Here is a 17,700-nt window from a genome sequence, read left to right on the forward strand (position 1 = left end):
AATATCTTTCCAGTGCTTTCTGCAGCTCTCGCGGGGTGCGTGCCAGGATCACGGCGTCATCCGCATAGAGAAGCGCGGGCACCAGGCGATTTTTCACTCGGGGGAGGTCCTGACCCCCCCTCAACATCTCCACCTCTAGGCCGTTAGTGTAGAGGGAGAAGAGAAAGGAGACCAGTACACAACCCTGCCTCACACCCCGCTCCACCTTAAAGGACTCAGATAGTTCGCCCTGCGTACCAAAGCGCACCCTAGAAGAAGCATTTGAGTATAACGCTCGGAGAAGGTCTACAAGGGCTGGATCTATACCCATGTCGGTGAGGACTGACCAAAGCTTCGAGTGGGAAACGCCGTCAAAGGCCGCGGATAGGTCAACATAGACCATATATAACCTTCCCTGCTTTGCTGACACATATTTTCCCATAATTAAAGCTAAGTTCAGTGCCTGCTCGATTGTTCCGAAACCCTCTCGGAAGCCGAACTGGATATCAGATAAGATCTCACAGTCATCTGCCCACTCCTGGAGATGCTGGAGAACCACTCTGCCTAGTACTTTTCCAAGCGAATCGAGTAGCGAGATTGGCCGATAACAAGTCACCTCCTCCCTGTTTCCCTTCTTGAATATGGGGACCATAATCGATTGGGTCCAGGTTTTGATTATCCCACACTTCATAGCTGCATCAAACACCCTCTTTAGAATTGGGGCCCACAAATCTACTTGGAACTTAAAAAAATCAACTGGTACTCCGTCTGGGCCTGGGGCTTTTCCGCATTTACTCATTCTGACTGCGTTTATGACTTCATGGATTCCAAAGTTTAAGGGAATCGGGAATAAATTACCTTGTATACTCCGATTAGTGTCCTCTAATATATCTGCTACTAGTGGTTTGCCAAAAACTTTGGAAAAATGGTTTACCCATGCTGAGCCCTCAATCGCCACTTCTACTGTTGGCTGATCACTTGCAGCTGTCAGAAAGGGTGTCTTCACCACCTTTCAAAACTGCTCACTATTTCTATTCTGAGAACTCTCGTGTAGTTGGTCCCACAGTGCTTTTTTTAGTTCCTGTTTTCTTATTTTACAGGCTATTCGATAGGACCTTCTTAATCTGCAAATCTCCTCTTGGTCTCTTACAGTTTTTGTTAACGCTAGTTTTAGAGATTTGTGTGCCGCAGTACAGTCGTGGTTAAACCACCCTTTTTCCCACCCTTTTTCCCTTTTTCCCTTTCTTATTGTTTGTTAGACAATCATTTACCTTATCCTGGATTATACTGAATTTATGCAAGACTTCCTCTTCACCTGTGTCGATGTCTAGGCACTTCACTATGGCGGGATATACCGCGAGTACCACCTTATTTGTCAGATCTGCTGGGTCTATCTTTCCCCATCCTATGGCATAGCCATTTGTTTTTTTTAAGTATATCTTGTTCTGGGCAAGTGCGGTCATCAACAGCTGTGATGTTAATTGCCCCTGGTCCACAACCAGATCAAAGCCCAGAGCAGCGTGGTCGCTTAGAGTGTTAATTATTAATCTAAATCTCTGGGCCTTGCTACCAAGGGTCGCTGAAACCAATATGTAGTCAATCGTCGACTGCCACCCCCTACCCAGATAAGTTGGCTGTAACTGCCCACAAGGGGTGTTAATTTCATTTAATATCACCAGACCTAGTACAGACAGGGTTTCATTTAGGAAGTCTCCAACTCCAGAATGGTTAAAGTGGGTCGTGTAGTCATCTGTTTCTTCCGCCACGCCACAGATATTGCTATTTATCCCATCGCAGGGATGATGGTTAAAGTCGCCCCCCCATACGATGCTTGGGACAGCTGACCCTTGCGTTTTTTTTGTTAAGGTGAAAAGTTTGTTACGGAGAGCCCCGAGTATTTTTACTCTCTCACTTTCTATCAAATTGTCGTACATGTTAACCAAGATAATTGTCCTCTTCTTTTGAAACGATAGTCTCAATATCTCATAGTTGGATTGTAAGCTTAAAGCTGTTACTTCTAACCCTGATATGGTGTTTTTTATATATACCATCAGGCCACCCTTAGCCCTGCCATGAGTGCCTGCAACTGCCGGGGAGAAATACGTTTTGTACCCTATCAGATGCATTTCTTTAGTAATCCATGTCTCCTGTAGGCATATCACATGGTAATCTTGGACAAAATCCAGGGCACTTCCATTCATTATTTTTGTGCGTAAGCCCGCTATATTCCAGGACATAATTTGTACTTTTTTTATCGTCCTTTCTAAGATCTGAACATTTATTTATACTAACTACCTCTACTAGGGGTTGGTTCTCCAGAACTCTTTGCCCGTCGTCCCCCATATGCATAGGTCTGCTACAAGAATTATTCCCCCGAGTAATAATGTCTGCTCCTTTAATCGGTGTCAGATTAGTTGGTAGTAGGTGTTTACTGCTTTCCATTTCTTGTCTTACTGCGCTTGCGCTTGGGATGGCGACCTCTTTAGGGATAATGGGATCTGCCATAATAGATTTTAGTGAGGGGACCTGCTCTAAACTAAGTCAATCTACCTCGTCCAAGCCAAACAGCGTCGAGAAATGGTTGAAGGTGGGTACATTAAACCTCTGATGTAGTTGGGGGTTATGGTTCTGGTGTGGTACATTAAACCTCTGATGTAGATGGGGGTTATTGTTCTGGAACCTCCTAGTAATCTGGGGATATAAAGGATAATTGCGGGAATTTTGATAGGGAAATTGGTAACCTGCTTCCCTCCAGTCTAAATGCAAGTCTTTTGCAGGGTTTAGTTTTGGGTAGGGAATCAGTTCTCGTGGGTAGAAGTAATTAACGTAATGTGTGGAAATGCCATCCTCCCCTCTTGCTTCGTACCAATCGCCAATACATCTAACAGCTCTATGATCCCTAAAATTTATGATTATCACGTCCCCCTTTTTTTCTTTTGGTCTTATTCCAACCCAGCTCGTACGTCTCACCATTAGGATTTCCCCATTTATATGGGCGGGAAGAGGTCTGTTTTGCTTCAGCCAATAGATGGTTTTATTTCTTAAGGCATAATGATCCTCCCTGGTTCCCTTTGACAGTTCTGGTACCCCGGTCATGATAATCGTATATGGGGCTGATTCTGGGGGTAGGTCCACTCTTCTACTCGATGATATGTTAGGGGGCTGAGATGTCCATTCGCCATTCCCATTCTCCAATCTGTCTTTTGCAGGAATATTATTTGTTGCTAGAAAGTTTTTTTTGTTTTTTGTTTTTTTTCAGCTTCTCCTATCTTTCCAACTTTAGAGCTATCACCCAGCTTTATCTCCCTATCTATTTCTATTTCTTTACCATTTGGAGAGGGGTTGGTTTTTCCTTTATTGGCGGTTTCTTTGGATGACTTGGCCAGTGCTTTTTTCCCCTGCGCGGTGTAGAATTTCGTAAGAGTACAGCTGGTTGATGGTTGTTCTTGCGGCAAAATAGGAGAGGCAACAGGGTCAGCAGTATTGCCTTTGGTCTGTGACTTTAGTAGTTCATTTAGAACCAGGTTATTCCCTTGTATTTGTTTGCCCAAATCGTCCAAATATGAACTTATTAGTCTAGTCCTCTCCAAAAGGGGGAGTAAGAGGGACTTGACCATGGACTCTATTTTGGTGAGTAATTCACCCGCTAGGTCCTGACCAATGGACGGCCCTGTGATGTTAGTGCTTGTAGATGGGTTATTTAGCTCAAGGGGCCTAATAATTGGCGAAGTTTGTGGCAAGGATTTTACTTTCTCCTTTTTAGCCTGGGGTGACGTAATGGGGGGACTTCGTCTCTTTCTTTTATTTGGTCTAATCTCGAGGTGCCCTGTAATCTGCGGGGAGGATATAGCCAAATTCGGCGAGTCCGATAAGCTAGATATATTTAGACTAGTAGTATGGTCAGAGGAGGGGGCCACACCTGGGGAGTTTATCTCTATAACTGATTCTTCCCTTACAGGAATTGGGTGGGTGCTGGCACTACCTAGATCCACACTTGTCGTCCCTGGAGACGGTACTTTCCCAATTGGACCTAGAGAGGAACGTTTACCGGTTAACAGATCTAATGAAAGGCGCTTCTCTGTGTCCGCAATTTCCTTTTCCAGGACAGTTGTTACGCGTTTAAAGAATTGGTCTATTGTGCCAGAAACGGGACCTTTAGAAGTGTTAACTATTAAAGTGCGCGATTTCCCTGCATCTGATGACATGATGAGAGACAGTATGCAATTACCACAATTATAGATTCTGAGTACAGGGTACAGTGTCCGTGTCTTGTAAATCTTTGTAACAGTACAAGGATGCAACTCTTACCACGAGGTGGAGGTTAGAGGGATGGCCCGTCCCGTCCTCAGCCGTCCTCTGACGGCCACAGACGGCCCGCCCTTTGCCCGGGCTTAGCCCCGGTCTGCGCCCCGCTCGCACGATAATAGGCGTGAGCTATGTAGTGAGAGGAGGAGGGGCCGGGAAGAGGACCAGGTGTGGCAGATCAAACAGGCAGCAAGGCGCCCTGGTCCTCGCAGTCCCGCAGTAAAAGGTGGGTTAAAAACGTCCTTTAGCCTCCAATTCAGCGAATACAGCAACCAAACTCTCGGTGGGAGCCCCAAACACAAAGTTTCAGTCCAAGCCCTCGAGCGGCGCCCGCGAAGCAGGGGCCGCGAGGCGCAATATAGAGGCGAGGGGAGGAGCCGGGAAGAGGACCAGGTGTGGCAGATCAAACAGGCAGCAAGGCGCCCTGGTCCTCGCAGTCCCGCAGTAAAAGGTGGGTTAAAAATGTCCTTTAGCCTCCAATTCAGCGAATACAGCAACCAAACTCTCGGTGGGAGCCCCAAACACAAAGTTTCAGTCCAAGCCCTCGAGCGGCTCCCGCGAAGTGGGGGCCGCGAGGCGCAATATAGAGGCGAGGGGAGGAGCCGGGAAGAGGACCAGGTGTGGCAGATCAACAGGCAGCAAGGCGCCCTGGTCTTCGCAGTCCCGCAGTAAAAGGTGGGTTAAAAACGTCCTTTAGCCTCCAATTCAGCGAATACAGCAACCAAACTCTCGGTGGGAGCCCCAAACACAAAGTTTCAGTCCAAGCCCTCGAACGTCATAAAGAAAGATCCTGATATAGGACCTATAATAGGAAACCAACCTCTGATCTCATATAGGAAGGCACCATCACTCCGTGATACTTTGGTTAACAGTCACTTTGAAAACAAAAGGACTAAAATTTGGCTTGAAAAACGACAACAAGGCTTTACAAAGTGTATGACATGCAAAATTGAAAAATCTCAAATTATCAAAGATTCGCAAGGTCGAACATTTGAAATTCAGAACACAATTACATGTGAAACGCAATTTGTAATCTATCTGATTGAGTGCTTTTGTGGCAAACGATATATAGGCTCAACAATCTGCCCATTGAAAAAGCGCATATTAGAACATATACGCGCAATTCAGAATGGAGACACAACCTATGCAATAACCAAGCACCTACAGAGCCACAATGGAAAAACGTGGAAAGACATTACATATTCAGGCATAGCCTGCATCGCGGAACATGAAAGAGGAGGAAACAGAACTAAAAAACTCAGACGTTTGGAGTCTAAATTAATAATTCGTTTCAAGACACGGACCCTGGGGGGGCTAAATGGAGATGAGGAACTTGATGTACACTTGTAGAAAGACTGAATATCATTGTGAACAAACTCTTAATCTAACACTAATTAGATATGATTTCATGGCCATATACTTGAATTATGTTTAGAGAAAATATGAATGTATGAATTGATCACTTAGAGCATTGACAATTAGACTATAGGTATTGTATTCTTCGTCTGATTTGCTACTCGTCATGGCGTCACAACTTGGCACACAGATGTAAATATGGCACTCAGCCCATAAACTACTTGACACTAAGTCTATAACCTTTGAAGATTCATTCGAGTGTTTCGCATGTGAATCAATGTGACTTCACACAGAGTTTAAAGCGAAAGAGCACCTAAACCATAATTATAGTGTTCGGGCTCTTTATAATCCTAAGTAGTAATAAGCACATCATGATGATGCTATGAATGTGGCGCAAATGCCGAGTGAGCGGAATCAGTACGATTTGAATTTAATTTCATGTAAGTTTACATGATTAGCATAATGAACTACCATACCCATAATGCCTCTTTGTTGGCTATGTGGAATCTTGGTATAAATAGCTGAAACAAACAAGGGACATATGTAACTGCCGTGACCAAGAACTGCTGCAGTTCGAAACGCGTAGGTGGAGAGAAAGTTATTAAACTCGTACTAATATCCAGGAAGAGTGCTCCCCCCGCAAGGACGTTTGTTTGATATGTATATATATGTATGTCGGGCTCATTTGTAGTGACGAGTGAGCATTGGATTTTATGTGAAGCCAGTATTGCTGACACTGGCTACCGGCATGCCCTCACGTTCAGGTGCAACGCGCATTCAGCAAAAAACTTTGGACTCTGTATTTTCAGTACAGCGCGGTGCCCCCCTTTGAGGATCATCAGTACTGACTGTGACCACATCGGGAGTGAGGATGTAGCATCAGCTACAGGAGTTACACCAGGTTCCAGCAACAACATCAATTCAACATTGGGACCAGAAGCTGCAAGTTTGTGGAGCTCGGTAAGCCACATTGTTGGGACACCACCTGGTGTTCGGAGGCCCTTCACTTTACGGGTCTTCGCAGCGAACTCCAACGACCAGCATGCAATTGGCCCCGGTGAGCACGAGGGAACTGCAGACTACAAGTCGAGGCGGGGCACCAGCATTTCATTGGGTGTGGCCATGAGAGCGTCACAAGATTTATTAACGACCGCCAGGTGAGAGATTCGACTTGGGAACCGGCACTGAGGAAAGCACTACCGCTGAAACGCGTCTGCCAAAACATTTCCAGTTTGAAGGCATAACCCGTGCTGTTAAGTGTGGAATAAATCCTGTTGTCAAACCCAGCATATGTCGGGCTCATTTGTAGTGACGAGTGAGCATTGGATTTTATGTGAAGCCAGTATTGCTGACACTGGCTACCGGCATGCCCTCACGTTCAGGTGCAACGCGCATTCAGCAAAAAACTTTGGACTCTGTATTTTCAGTACAGTGCGGTACCCCCCTTTGAGGATCATCAGTACTGACTGTGACCACATCGGGAGTGAGGATGTAGCATCAGCTACAGGAGTTACACCAGGTTCCAGCAACAACATCAATTCAACATTGGGACCAGAAGCTGCAAGTTTGTGGAGCTCGGTAAGCCACATTGTTGGGACACCACCTGGTGTTCGGAGGCCCTTCACTTTACGGGTCTTCGCAGCGAACTCCAACGACCAGCATGCAATTGGCCCCGGTGAGCACGAGGGAACTGCAGACTACAAGTCGAGGCGGGGCACCAGCATTTCATTGGGTGTGGCCATGAGAGCGTCACAAGATTTATTAACGACCGCCAGGTGAGAGATTCGACTTGGGAACCGGCACTGAGGAAAGCACTACCGCTGAAATGCGTCTGCCAAAACGTTTCCAGTTTGAAGGCATAACCCGTGCTGTTAAGTGTGGAATAAATCCTGTTGTCAACCCCAGCATATGTCGGGCTCATTTGTAGTGACGAGTGAGCATTGGATTTTAATATATATATATATATATATATATATATATATATAACTATCTTCGGAACAACTCGGCAGTGTCCCCCACCAGAGTATCCACAGCACAGAGGGATTCCGCAGCACGCCAAGGTAAGTAATCTAATTTATATTTATTTCATTTTCTTCTGACACCAGGTGCAAAAACAACAGGGACGGTCAATATATATATATATATATATATATATATATATATATATATATATATATATATATATATATATATATATATATATATATATATATATTCCAGCTTCCCAACTTCGTCGTTGTGTACAAAGTCAAGCACTCATGGAGGGGGTTTTGTATCGGTTCTTATTTAATTAGCAGTTGAATCGAAACAGAGAGACAGACGCGTTTCAGAGATTCCTTCATCAGTGTCTGATTTCAGACGCCGCGCGCCAACATTTAAATTCATTTGCGTCATTCGCATTGCGACAACATCGATGACGATGGTATAAGCCTCGGTATTGCATTGTACCAAGGTGGCCATCTTAGAACAGTGTATCCCGCATACAGAATTCATTATTCTCGCTAAAATACATTTCATTTTTTGATTGCTTGCAGTGTGCTTTACCATAAATGATTAAATGTCAGAAATCTTTACAAATAAGTGATAATATACATAAGATATTATGTCTTCATATTGTCAATTGAACCAAACGGTATAATCCCGCATATGTTCGACTTATTAAAGTTAATCCTGTGAATACCAAAACAACTTTATCAACTGATGAAACCGTGTATCGGTGGTTAAATACACTGCAGTACTGTAATAAAGCCATGTATTGGCTATGATTCTCACTATAATAATATATATTTCATCGGAGAACTCATCCTCCCCTTAAACAATTTAACTCATATTGTAAGCAACACTCCTGTACTTAATGCTGGTGCATAAAAATGAGAATGAAAGGGGAGAAAAAAGAGAAGAAGAAGAAAGGAGAGGGGGGAAGGAGGGAAGGAGAAAGAAGGGAGGAAAGAGGAAAACGAAGAGGGAACGAACAGCATAGTGACCAGGTCTTAGAAAAGCTGAAATTCTGGCAATGTTGTATATATTAAATGATAAATTCTCAAGGAACATCATTTTCATAGTACAAATTTTATAATCCAAGTCACGGTCAGCTTCCCAGGTGTACAACTAGTTCCTCTCCGCTATTTAAACCATAAGGGACCTTAGTATGTAAATCGATTATATAGCGGGATTCTAGTCTCCGCAATCTTTGTACTCTGTCACCACCCCTGGGATTCACAGGCATGTGATCCAGGCCAAAATATTGCAACAGCTCCCTGTTGCTCTGATGTTTGAGGGCGAAGTGTCTAGCTACTGGGTAGTTGACATCTTTATTCTTTATTGCGCGCTGATGTTCAAGAATGCGCATTTTGACATTGTGGATAGTACTACCTATGTATCTCAGCCCACACGGGCATATCAAGCAATAGACAACATGTGTGGTTGAACATGTAATGAATTTATCAATGACTTTGTTTTTTTTTACTCCTTGAATGTTATATTTCAGGGTCTTTTTGCTGTTACTACAGGCCCTGCATTTCCCGCAGGGAAAGAAACCTTGCATTTCTTTCAATGTACCTTTAGACTGTGTTATCGGTGATAGATGGCTGTGAACCAGTTTATCTTTTAATGACCTTGATTTACGGAATGTAATCAATGGTACTGTGGGGATATCCTTGCCTATCACTGAATCAGTCGGAAGAATATGCCAGCTTTTTTTAAACATTTTCCTTAGAGTATTGGCATCATCCGAAAAAGTTGTGATCATACGGAATTTGCCATCCTGGCTCTCTTTCTTTCTATCTACAGAATTGACATCTTTTTGAATTAGAAGTTCTTTCCTTGGAATTCTTCTGACTTTATTGAGTGTCGATGTTAAGACCTCATGATTGTAACCTCTGGCCTGGAATCTACTTGTACAGTGGGCAGCTGCTGTCTCAAAGTCGGGCTCTTTAGAACAACTACGTTTGAGGCGAAGAAACTCACCGTATGGTATACTATTGATGAGTTTGGGAGGATGGTTACTGCCGGCGTGCAAGATGGAATTGCCGGCAGTGGGTTTTCTATGCAGTTCTGTCTCGAGAACTCCATCTCTCACGTATACCTTGAGATCTAGATAGCTTACCACTGTTGAGCTGATTTCGTATGTGAACTTGAGGTTCAGATCGTTGCTATTCAAGTCACATATGAAATCCTTTGCCTGTTCTACCGTCCCTCTCCAAACTAGGAGAAGGTCGTCAATGTACCTATGCCAGACAACCACAAAGTCGGCCCATTTTCTCATCTCATTGCTAAGGGCCACCTGCTCCTCCCACCAGCCAACGAATAGATTCGCATAGCTGGGGGCGAAGCAGGTCCACATAGCAGTCCCTGAGAGTTGTCTGTACAGTTGACCCTGGAACAGAAATATGTTATCAGATAAACACAATTGAATGAATTCAATAAGCATAATGTTATGTTCCGAAAATTTCAGGGGTCTTTTGTTGAGTAAATATCTCATTGCCTCTAAACCTTGGTTGTGGTCAATGCATGTGTACAGACTGGTAATGTCTAAGGCGATCAGTAGATAGTTCGATTCCCACTTGATGTCGTTCATCTGTATAATAAAGTCTTTGGTGTCTTTGACATAAGATTTCAATTGAAGTACCAGTTGGAAAAGGAAAGAATCTATGTAGATGGACATGTTTTCAGTGAGGCCTCCTTTTGAGGAGACAATTGGCCTTCCGGGTGGATCAGTTCTATCCTTATGGATTTTCGGAAGTTGGTAGAAAGTCGGTGTTACTGGATCAGTATTGCGCAGGAAGAGAAATTCATTAGTGTCCAACATTCCTTTGTTGCGCCATTTGTCTATAAGGTTGTGGTATAGAGAGATACTGGTATGATATTGTTCCTTGTTTTTTTCCTCATAATATCTTACATCATTCAATTGGCGGAAGGTTTCACGACAGTACTGTTCTCTGGTGAGTAATAATGTTACCTCCTTTGTCGGAAGGTTTGCAGATTATCTGCTGATCCAGGGTCAGATCTTTTAGGATCATTGTTTGTTCTTCCGTTAGATTTTTTTCTTTAAATTTATCTGGAACGGCCTTAGTTCTGAATTTAAGGAGGTCCTGTAAAACAGCGTCAGAGAACGCATCGATCGCATCATATGGCATTTGCGGGTTGAAGAGTGATGGAGGCTTGAAGGTGGTAACTGGTGTTGCTTGTTCAATGCCCACCCTGCATGCTCTCATGGCTGTATCACCATTCTGATTGTCCTCACAGTCCTCTTCTGTTCGCAGTTCTTCAAGCATCTCAAGCATGCTGAGATCGTGTGCTGTTAAGATGTCTGTCTCTTTCGGTTGTAGTTTGATCTTAAGTCGTCTTGCTTCCGTCACTGATGGCTTCAATTTGAAAAATTTGTGTAATTTTATTTTGCGTGTAAACTTGAACAGGTCGATTCTGGTCTGCGTGTACTCCATACGATCATTAGGACAGAATGACAGTCCTAATTTGAGGGCAGACTCCTCTGCAGCTGTCAACACTCGTGGTGTGAGGTTGATGACGGTGAGATCGTCCGCATCAGCTACCACCTCTTGCCCCTGTTGCTTCTTGATCCCCGTGATGCTATTTTGCCCCTTCCTCTTCCTCTTCCCCTTCCAGCCGCCCCTTCTTGTCTGTATTCGCTTTCGGGTGGCTTGCTCTTGCCACCTCTGAGCCAGATTTGGCGGATGAGATTGAACTCCTGGTGAAAAGGGGTTTTCGCTTGGTCACTGGGAGGGGCAGTTGTTTCATCTCCTGATAGCTCACTCTCTGTAATCTCTGATTCAGAGGTTTCTATTCTTGTTGTGGATCCAGGGGGTTTCTTTCTGTTCAGTTCTTTGCAAGGTTCATCGAATTTCTTAGCGAAGGCTAAAATCCTCCCCTGCATGTAATCTCGTTCGTCACGCTCAAATTTTTCTTGTTTTCGTTGCCTTATCGTTAGTTCATATTTATGTAGTAGTTTCCTCATTTCCTCTCTTAGGTCTTCTAGTTTACTCTTGTCAGCATCATTGGCTAGGTCCTTTTCCAGGATAGCTATCTCTGCCAGTGCTTTTTCTCTGTCGCTCCAGGCCAGTTTTACTAGGATGGCCAACAGTCCTCTGCACGATGCTGCTGTGTAATCTGCCCATTCTTCCAGAAGCTGTGGATCCGGATTTTCATAGGCGGGTACGGTGTAAATACGTAGTCCCCTTGGTACCCTGTCCAAGTCCATGTAGTTCTGGAGGGAAGTAGCTTCCCACCACTTTCTAATCTCTCTTTCACACAGCCTTTCTAATTTAGTAAACTGTGTACGTAGGGTAGTACGAGTATTTGACCCATTGGATGTTTTATCTGACCCCACTGTTGGTTTATTTGCGGTCTTTTTAAATATGTCGCGTGCTGCTTCGCGGCGATCTGTTTCGTCGAACATGTTTCTCACATCTGCTTCGGAAAAGCAACTTGCCTTTCCCACGATACACCCCCTCACACGCCTTACTCCGGATTCGTAATGCGATAAATCTGGAAGATGAAAAGTCTTAAATTGCACGGCTTACCCGTTTTGTTGATATCAGCCGGGACGTCAGTCCGTGCGTTGTTTTCACTCTTCACTCTGATAATGACGAATAGCGCATTCCGGAATAGTGCCCTGGATATAAATATTGCTCCCAAGTTACACCAAAAGCCAGGTCACTCGCAGGCGGGTGCTGTCTCGTGGCGGTGCCCCACGTATGAATACTCCAGCTGCCCAACTTCATCGTTGTGTACAAAGTCAAGCACTCACGGAGGGGGTTTTGTATCGGTTCTTATTTAATTAGCAGTTGAATCGAAACAGTTTTTTGCTGTTTTCAGAAAATATTGCATTTCACTATAAATTGTGAAAGCAATTGCATTCATCATTTAACAGCAGGCAAAAAAAAATTAACAATCTCAAAGATTGTTTTGAAAAAAGCCCACAATCTCTTTTTGCATAAACATAACTTTATAGAAATGCATAATATTCTTAAAAAATATCATCTAATATCAATACTTATTTCTTTAAAATACCGTCTGATATTTTTGTTTCAGAAGTATAATCACAATAATATATGTCAAATAACTCCACAATACATCTGGTTCCATTTCCTTTAGGCCAAATAGTAATTTTAAAATTCTTTTTTTGTTTAATTTCCAATGGTAATCCAATAAAAAACAAAAGTTTGAATTGTACAGATGTCACCGATTCTCTGTAACATTTTGGTTTCCGAAAGATTAATTAATAATTAAATAAGTCCACAATAGAATTGTTTACTTTTCCGCATGGCCAAATAGTAATTTTAAAAATCTTTTTTGAAAAAATTTCCAATGGCAATCTAATAACATTCCAAAATTTAAATTGTGCAGATGTTACCGATTTTTTCTAAATTTTTGGTTTTCCAAAGTTTCCTTAAAAAATGGAAAAATTCCACATTACAATTGGTTACCTTTCCATTAGGCCAAATGATAATTTGTTAAATCTTTTTATTTGTAAATTCCAAATGGTAATCCAATAAAATGGTAAAATTGTTTTGTCCAGATGTTGTCAAATCTCTCTAAAATTTAGGTTTCAGGAAGATTAGAAAGGAATTTGCTAAATCAAAAGGCAAACGTTGCTTAAAAATCAATTGGGAATCATTACACAGTGTCCAGCCTTTTTCACATTTAAGATAAACTGTGTAATGACCAGAAGTTACAGTAGGTCCATCATGGAAAATTATTGCAACTGTTACAAAAGTTTTTCCTGAAATTGATAATTGCTGTCCTGTAAACTTCTTTATTAAAGTATCCAATTTTGAACCATCAGCTCTACATCGTTGCATCATTAAAATTACATACTGTCTGTATTCCTTTAAAATTAATGTTGAAAACATGTCAGATTTACACTCACCGCATTGCATGCTATGATTAGCATCTTTAACTAATTTAGCAAAAGTGACTGTTTTACTCTCTGGCAATGTTAAATAAATAAACCTTTCAGAATCAACATTAGAGCCACATATATTATAACAGTTTTCACAACTATGTTCCCATTTATAAGAGAGACCAAATACATTTTCAATGTTAACCCCTTCTTCTTCCAGTACCTGAAGAAAATAAATCAAGAATTCCTGTGCGTCTTGCTGTACATTTTGAGAAAACTGTGTTCGTCCTGAACATACATCTAAAACTTTTCTAATTTCAGTAGCAGTTTCTATTTGAGTTTTATCATTACTCAGCTTTTCAAAAAGGAGACTCAGCACAGTACAGAATCTTTTTCCCTGATTTACTATTATCTGCTCTTGCAAACTTTCCAGATAAAATGCAACATTCAGCACTACATTAGCGTAGCAGTTGACACCAAAGCTATTTTCAAAATAACATCCTACAACCTGTTCTTCATTTTCCTTATTCTTTTTGCTTGCAATTACATCACTCCTCTTTTTTTTCCTCCTCTCTACATCTTCATTACAGATATTCTCATTTCTCCTTTTACGAGAAACTACACGTTTCTCCAACACAGGATACTGACCTAAATGAGAAGCATAGCTTCTTCTTAATCTATTATACTCCTTTACACAATTTGTATCAGCACTAACTTTTGAATCATCAAAGTCTATCATGAATAAACCTGATAATGTTTTCACTCGTGACAAAGCAACATATGCCATACCTTCTTTGAACACAGTTGAACCAATGTTCACAAATGCACAATCTACAGTCAATCCTTGAGACTTGTGAATAGTTACAGCATATGCTAGCGAAAACGGAAACTGCTTCCTACGTACATATAAGTCTTTCACAAGCATGAAACGAACTGTACAACGACAAATGTCTTTAACTTCTTCTATCTGATCAAATTTTATTTTTAAACATTCAATTCCATCTTTTTTCTGATAATTAATAAAACCCACAACTCTTCCCATAGCTCCATTAACTAAACCTTTTTCAACATCCAAATTTCTCCTTAAAAATACTCTACAGTTCATGCAAACATATTTTTTTCTAATCCAGCTGTTTTGGAAATCTTCTTCTCTAGTGAATCCAATTTATTTTTCAGTGTGCCTGTTAATGTGACAGTAATTCTTCCATCCTCAATTTTGTCCACTGCTTCCAATTTCCTGATATCTTCCTTTTCCAATTTCAAAAGCTCCTCATTGAATATTGAGCATTCACGTAGAGTTGGCATTAAGCAGATGACACTTTTGTTTTCTGCAATGTTCTTGTATATCTTCTCTGCAACTATTTCTTCCTTTGGAAATAAATTATGTAGTAGCCGAGTCTGTAATGCTTTTTTGCCAGCTTCTGTGAGTAGTCCAATCCTGATATCTTTCAGAATACTTCCATATTCTTCATCGTTTGCTTGCCTCATATTAGTTGTAAGTTCCTTGTACTCAAAGAAGGACCAAATATTTGTATTACCGATGCTTCCCAATGACTTCTTCGTGTCTTCATGTGTCACAGTATTAAACACTGGTTGTCCTTTAACTGGAGTAAGTTGCAAAAGATCTCCAAAAACGATGACGTGTTTTCCTCCAAATAACACGTCATAGTCTGACTTCAGAATTTGCTGCATTCTTAAATGCACAAAGGCAAGCATTAAGTTCGATACCATGCTCACCTCATCAATAATGAGAACTTGCATCTTCTTCAATACTCTTGAAACTTCCAAGCATGCGTCTCCAGTTAGCTTGTTGTATTGTATTTTGTTCTCATGCTCCACTGGTAACATTAGCAAACGATGTAAAGTGATTCCTTTTATGTTATATGCTGCTAACCCAGTTGGAGCAGTAACCACCCAAGACAAAGTAGAATCCGTTTTTTGCTGTAGGTAGCTTCTGATGACTTTTATTAGGAAACTTTTTCCAGTTCCAGCTTGTCCGCTTACATACATCCTGATTGGATGAAATGATGTGCATGAGCACTCTTTTTTTTCATGTAGAAATCCGTGATCAATTTTGTTTCTGATCTCTTCATGAATTTGTTGCTGCTCTTCGTTCAGTTGTCTTTCCAAATTTTGTAAGTCTATAAATTCTCCTTGAGCTTGATTCATAGCCGTTTCCACTTCATTCATGGCTATTGATGCTTCATTTTCAACGATTGGTTGTCCTAGGGGATCTTGACTGAGTGTTCCTGAACTTTGGCTGTCCTGAGAACTGTCTCTAGCTATTTCTGCTGCAATTGTAGTTTCCTGTTCAATTTCTTCATTTAACATTTGCAGATAAGTTGTGAATGTATTACATTGTATGCTGTCTTTGCAAGCATTAAAAGAATCTTCATAGCTTTGAAATTCTCCCAGTAGTTCATCCTCTGTACGCCATGGTTTAAACAGCTGTAAAAGAGCCAAGTAGTAAAATTCCTTTTTGTCAGTAGTGTCGCAACTCAGCTTCCGGTGATTTATCAAACTTCCTTTTGTTTGCTTCACCAAACATCCTTCCTCACCAATGACTTTATATTTTCCATTGTTGATGTCTTCTGCGGCTTTCCGTGAATAAATGTAGTTCTGCGGCACTTCATAGAGACACATGTTCTCCAGATGATGACTTCTCTTTGGGTAATATGTGTCCAACATGTTTGATTTCAAAATATCTGTACTTTCTGGGTCATTCTCGGCCAAATATTCAATTTCTCCAACAGATTTCAGTACCCGATTTCTCATTGCTGCAAGGCCTAAACTTGCCCAAATTATTCTTCTTGATTCGAGTAGAGACTTGCAGAAGATAACCTATCTGAACATTCGTAGGATCCAATTTCTCGATGCGATAACATCTTCAAACTGAAACTGTACAGCTTCTTACTGACAGTTTTCTCGTGAGAAATCTCTTCCCACATTTCCTTCAATTCTGTTTTTTCTGATTTCGTAATGTAAGACGTTACATATCGAGCAACAGCAATGGAATTGTCAGCTACATACTGTATATCCATGTTAGCGTTCCACATGGATAAAATCACTGGGTTGTAGTCATTTATATTTTTTGATTCTTCTTTTCTTTTAAGGTTGTAGGTATTCTTAGGTGATTTTCTTGTGATAGTATGTCTCACAGATGACATAAAACTGTTAACTCTTCCATTTGAAAGAACAGGTCTAGGAAATCCAAATCGACATTTAGTGTAGTATTTATCTTTGCTCTTGTATTTCCGTCGACAGTATTTTCCACACCGATGACTTTGGAAATGAAAACTTGCTCCTTTAACTTTTTCTCTTCTGTGCTTTTTGGTATAGCACATGTTGCATATTCTTCAAAGTAAGATAACACTGCTTCATCAGTATCTGTTCCAAACTTTGGGGCATCCTTGATCCACAACAGCATATGAATATGAGGAGCACCTCTTGCCTGGTACTCTTTTCTCCAAAAGAAATCCACTACTTCTCCTAGAGGTGGATTTTTTTTATTGCAGATGAAGGACATCATAGCCTCAAATCTATGATTGAAATATCTGCAAACATTAACCGGATCCAATGAGCACAGTTCTCCTGCTGTCTTGTATTCGATGTTTTTAATGTTTGAATTTGCCTCTCGTAGAAAATCCAGTAAATCATCCCAAGCGTACTCGGCACAGCTTAGGGTAAGGAACCATGTTGGAGTTCCTAAATTCCGTAACATGCATTTTAATTCACCATGGCGTCGGTACCAATATTCATTTGTCCCACGCTGACAAGCCATCAGATTGATCAGTTGTGTTTCCAAATGATCATCTCGGTGCTGCACTTTCTCCATAAAATCCTTAGCAGACACATTTTGTAAATGTACTCCACTTTTTAAAATGTGATTTACTGCATAAGACAGTGCAGACAAGTCGCTTTCAAATAAAAGATGGAACAAATAAGGAATACTTTGTCGAAATCTGGGATCTTCAGCATATAGTCTTGTAGTCCGATACTCAGAAGCTGGAATCTGTTCCGGACGTTCATCGTATCGTCCTCCTTTTCCTTTAGGAAACAGCTGGGGAAAACATCGAGCTTCCAAGCTCTCCTCCCATACACTCACGGGAGTTCCTTTTGCTTTCTTCATCTGAAATAGATCAATATTGTTTCCCATAACTTCTTTTGAATGAAGAGGATGTATGCTAAAATGTTCATAAATT

The sequence above is a fragment of the Triturus cristatus genome, chromosome 6 (assembly GCF_964204655.1).
Source record: "Triturus cristatus chromosome 6, aTriCri1.1, whole genome shotgun sequence".
Taxonomy (NCBI): Eukaryota; Metazoa; Chordata; class Amphibia; order Caudata; family Salamandridae; genus Triturus; species Triturus cristatus.